The sequence below is a fragment of the Magnolia sinica genome, chromosome 13 (assembly GCF_029962835.1).
Source record: "Magnolia sinica isolate HGM2019 chromosome 13, MsV1, whole genome shotgun sequence".
NCBI classification, from domain to species: Eukaryota; Viridiplantae; Streptophyta; class Magnoliopsida; order Magnoliales; family Magnoliaceae; genus Magnolia; species Magnolia sinica.
The window spans coordinates 12,464,343-12,470,246 of record NC_080585.1 but is presented as its reverse complement, the minus strand read 5'-3'; positions in this window follow the sequence as shown (position 1 = coordinate 12,470,246).

The window sequence follows — 5,904 nt, the reverse complement described above, 5'->3', positions numbered from 1 at the left end:
TTTCTTTGATGCCCTTGTTGATTTACCCCTCTTACCTCAGATTGCATATAGGGTCCTAAATCATCTGGGTATATTCAAAAATGGAGAAGCTTACCCTGATGAGAATTTCGGCATAAATAGATATTTTTGTGATTTTTTTTTTCTAGGAAAGTACCCATCGCAGATGGACGTGTTAAACATTGCATTGCCATTTCATGCCATGCCATGTGGGAATTTATTGTGCTTTACAACAGGGAAGCGGATTGCCTTCTGGGTTAAGAGTAAACTCTTTTGGGCCCACAGTGATTTGTCTTTCATCCACGCCCTCCATCCGTTTTACCAGCTCATTATAAGTCATGAGCCCAAAATTGAAGAATATCCTTAGCTCACCTGGACCACACCACGGGAAATAGTGTGAATTGAATGCGTACCATTGAAAACTTCTTGGGCGCCACAGAAGTTTTGGATCAATTTGATATTTGTGTTTTCCTTTCGTCCATGTCTGTGTGACATTATGAACAGTATGGATGACAAATAAACATCACTGTGGGCTCTAGGAAGGTTTCAACGGGTGGACATCATTCTTCCCACTGTTTCATGTGGTGTGGCCCATTTCAGCTTTGGATTTACCTCATGCCTAAAATGATATTGAAAAACGGATAGACGGCGTGGTTAAGAAACATACATCCGTGGTAGGCCCCACAGAATTTACTACGCAATCCGCTTCCTTACAACAGTGTCCATATACATCTTTTGCTATTCGGTAAATGTTATTCGACAGTAACCGTCAAACTCGGATGTCGTACGTGTTACCATAGAAGCAGCACCCCACCCGATGTATCAGTGGCTTCTTCATCAAAGAGAAGTACGATTACAAATGGACGGTGGACTAAGGATGTTCAAGTTGACCTGACTTGAGGCCCAGCAAATCCTAGTTTCTACTCCAGCTGGCCCAACATACTACCCATCTTTAAAAAAATGTGCCCACTAATCATGAGCAAGTCAGAGGTCTGGGCTCACCATCATAAAATAAGGCTCAGCTCGTCTGGGCCTTTTGTTACACCTCATATGCACCATGTGTAAATCAACATGCACATGTACCACACTGTTACACCTCATATGAATGTTTCAACGCAACGTTTGGCATACAATACATATGGTTTCCTACCGTGTGGCCCGTACATTTTTTTGTATCTGACTCATTTTAAGCCCATACCCTAAAATTATCTCTGGTAAACGACACGGATCTGTCGGAAACATCACAGCGGGCATTCAGTTGCCACTTTTTCTTGCCATGTGGCTTACTTCAGTTTTGGATCTTACTCATTTTTGAGTTCACGAACTACAATGACATGGGAAAAATAATAGATGGTGTGGATTCATCACAAACATAATGGTGGGCCACACCTATGTGAGGATGTCGGAAGTTGAGTTAGTTCTTGGTGTTAAGAACATAATCAATATTCCAAAAGCTTAGGATCGATGGTACGCGTCAAGCTAGACTCTTTAAATTATTGGAATTGTAACATTTCACCATGGCCATGACGGCCACTCTGTAGTGGCATTGGCTCTGTCCTCTTTTACAGGTAGCCTTTTTTAGGACATGGCGGCTGCACTCTAGTTATGCAGTTAGCCCTTTCAACTTGGTGTATGCACTCTAGTTACTTGGGTAGTTATTTCCGTGTTATGGTGGTTTTTACTCCAAGTCTAGATTACCCTTTATATGGGTCGTCCCTCCCTTGACTCTAACAAAGAATTTGGTGTTGGCTGTAAGAATTTAGCCGATGTGCCAAAAGCTTATTGACTGATGGAACACGTGGAGCTAGGCTCTTTAAACCATTGGGATCATGACTGGTAAAACACGTGAAGCTAGCTTTTTAAACCATTGGGATCGTAACAGTCGGTGCCATGAAGGGGAGACAGCTGGTTATTGGTGCGAGGAGGTTGAGTGGGTCATCATCTGTAAATCTCATTCCTCTACACTCTTTCTTTCGTCTGCACCGTTGATCAGATGGCCCTCACAGTTAATGGCGAAAGTCCTAAAAAATTAGTGGGCCATACCGTTTGTTTGGTTGTTAATGGGGCTTTGATGGTTCTACGTGATTCTTTTCTCTGTTCTGTCATCTGGATTGTTGATCAGATGGGCCCCGGTGTTAATTATAGTGAAAGCCCTTAAAAAATGGTGGGTCCTACCGTTTATTGGCCGCTGATCGGGCTATGAGGGCTCCATGTGATATTTTTCTCTGTTTGTCACCTGGATCGTTGATCGGATGGGCCTCACATTTAACATAGCACGCATTTGCTCTATTTTTGGGCAATTCATCAGATGTGTCCCTCGTGGACATGCTATGGACTAAAAATCTGGTTGACACACTCATCAGTTCACCATAAACGTGTGGTCCACCTGATGAGTAGAGTAACTGATTTTTGGTCCAATGCATGTGAATGATGTTGGAGGCCTTGCACAAAATCTTAGAATTTAGCCTCCCAAAACAAACCAAAATTATGGGGACAATAAAACAATGAAATAAATCAAAGCTTAAACTACATGACACAAAGGAATTTTACGTGGAAAACCCTCAAAGAGGTAAAAACCACGGGCCTTCGTCCAGATCAACAATCACTATAAAATAGAACGTTACAACCGATCACAAGCAACACCGCTTGGATCAAACCTTCTTCACTCACGCAGGAGTGAATGAACAATAAGAGAATAATGAAAAACAGATGGATCTTACCGATCACGAGGATGTAGAAGCGCTGAGACGTGTACTGCGAAATAGATCACCTCTACGAGCAGAGTCTCTCTTCTATGAGCAGAATCTCTCTTCCACAAGCTTCCTCTCTCTCTTTCTTTCTTTCTTTCTCTCTCTCTCTCTCTCTCTCTCTCTCTCTCCTTTGGTAGCCCTAAGCCCTCTTAGAGTACCTTTAGGAAACCTTAAAATACCCTGGAATACACCCCAATCCCACATACACTCCTTTATATAAGAATAGAAAGAGGTATAATAAACATAGGAAATAATTTCCGCAGAATCTATGTTTCCGCAATTGCATTTGCGTAACTCTTCGATAATATCAAAGGTCTCTCGATGACAGCCTTCGAGATCATCTAAGGTTCTTCGATGATATCGAAACATGACCAAAACTGTCCAGCGGCCAGGGGTGAAAAATTTCAATAATTATCGATGTCATCAAAGGTCTCTCGATGACAGCCTTCGATATCATCTAATGTCCTTTGATGATATCGAAATAGGGCCAAAACTATCCAGCGACTAGCGGTGAAAAAATCTCAACAATTATCGATGATATTGAAACTGGTTCGATTTCATCGAACCTAGCAATGAGGAGAAAATCCCCATCAAATGATGGGCCCCACATTTGATGAACTAAGTAGGGCATGTGTATCACCGAAGCTTTGTAAGGCCCAATGTGGCATCTAATCCATCCAGCTGGTGCACCTCCACAGCTCAAGCAGGCCACCCCACAAGAACTTAGAGGTTGAAGTCTTGATTTTACATGTTTCCTCATGAAATTAATAGTTGGTTTGAATTTTAGATTGATTGAAGGTTTGAGCTGTATGATATGTTAGTGAATGGATTAAAAAGTGAAACTAAATTAATCTTAGACATTAGATTGTTGAATTTAGTTGAAGTTTATGAAGTAATAGAAATAACATATTTTCCTTAAGTGTGAACGATTACATCTCCTAATGATCTCATCATGACATACATTTATTTCATAGAAAACTTTGATGTGAAATTTTAATATATTGAAGAAAAGATGGAAGAATATGACTTAAATTGTGAGCGTACGTCTTATATGGACTTAAGTAGCTCAATGAGACATTTGATGAAATGTTTGTAGAATCGAAACATTAAAATTAAGTATGAGATTCCAGGTAGAAAGAGGATGGGAGTAGTGATATCAAGAAGATGGAGTTGAAGGTGTACATCACATTTTGCGGGCCGTTGAAGACAATGTTAATGATGAACAACACGCTAAAGAAGGTGATGACGATCGAGACAATGTTGTTGGACTCCAAAATGTAGAAAAATTATATGAAAACAATTATCTTGCAAATTTGTCATTGCAGTTTTCATCAAAAAGTGAGAGAAGAAGCTGGGATATCTTACAACTAGGGTGATTTTAGTAGGGATGATCTTAACTTTTATATTAAGCAAGAGTATGATGATGTAAATACATTTCTTGTGACACTTCATCATTATTTTGTTGTCAAAGGCATTGAAGTGTCTTGTATCAATAATAAACGAAGGTTCGTGGCCGTGAAATGTAAAAGGAAGAGATGTCCGTGGAAGGTTCATACTAATTTTCATCAAAATGGCAACAACTTTATAGTGATGAAGACACTACATGTAGAACATAATTGTAGTTTTATCAATGAGAGAGGAAATCACATGGTAGTTACAACATGAATTGTTAAAGCAATAGAGGACAAAGTTCAGGAGAATCCAAAAATGACGATAAATGAATTGTAAGCTCATATTAAGAAGAAATACGGTTTGAAGGTTCCACATGAGAGAGTTAGGCGTGGGAGACACATGGCATGTTTAAAAGCTGTTGGTTCATATGGGGACTCATATTGCCTCATTTGTAGATTTTAGGAAACGTTATTATTTTCGAAGAATGTTCTTGTCATTCCCTACTTCCATACTAGGATTCTTTACTATGGCTAGGCTGTTCTTCGGTCTTGATGAGTGTCACATTAAAAGTAAATATAAAAGTGTCTTATTATTTGTATTAGGCATTGGCAAGAATAGTGGTATATTTCCATTAGCCGGTAAAAATATCGATAGATAGAAATAGTTTCTAAGTATGCTACACAAGGGCATTGGGATATAAGAGAGCACATGATAATGTCAGACTGGCAAAAGAGGTTAATCGACATTGTGGAAAGGATTTTGCTATGCGTGTGTCATAAATTTTGTGTTCGACACCCATACCAAAACTTTCAAAACTAGTTTAGATGAAGAATTTTCAAGAATAAATTTTGGAGAGCAGCACATTCATATATACCATAAGACTTTGGATTAAGAAGGTCGCACCTCAAGGGGGGACCCAATCTTATTTTCACGACATTATAAATGTCAATCATGTGACAAATAACATCTCAAATTTATTTAATAATTATATATATATATATATCTCGATCTTTGTCGATTAGGTCGACATGGTAAACACAATTAGAGTAAAAATAATGAATAGTATGGCAATGGAAAGGGCATTTGTAGAACATTGGACACGGGTTCTTTTTCCTACCATTATGAAGTCTTTGAAGAATTCAAGATCCAACCCATGAGGCATAAAAATGTAAAGTACGCTATGCAACTATTGAAGAAATTGAAGTTATCATTGTTGATGCAAAAATCTAGATTGCCCTTCGCCGAGCTTTGTGTACTCGGAGCTGACTTTGGTCTTGCACAAATGGAAGACAAAGGAGACCTTGACTAGAGTAGGAGACCCTCCGATGCCAAAGTCAGGCTAGGAAACTGGGTCTAAGTAGTGTAAAGTTGAGGGGAGGGTATTCGATATTGCATACTTATTCCTGTAGAAATGATCTGTATTTATACCTAAGGGTCGCACTGAACGTGTCTAATAATCTTGGCACAGTCATCGCCACTATGCAAGTACTAGTGTGCGCAATCGTTGGCAGTCACCCGGAGATCGTGCACAGAACATTACCCATGTTGTGCGTTACTGGGTTCTATTAATGCTATCGTTGACCAAGTTCCCGTTTGAGCCGATCTTATGGCTCGGATCTTGCTCAACGATCTAAGCCCACTGATAAGTGATCATTGACATGCTAAGTAGAGAGGTTCGGGTCGGAGGTAGGATAAGCGGGTGCGCGATGACTATTGCTTCCCGAGCTATCATGAGAGCTATTGCAAAGGACAGCTCGGGTCGGAC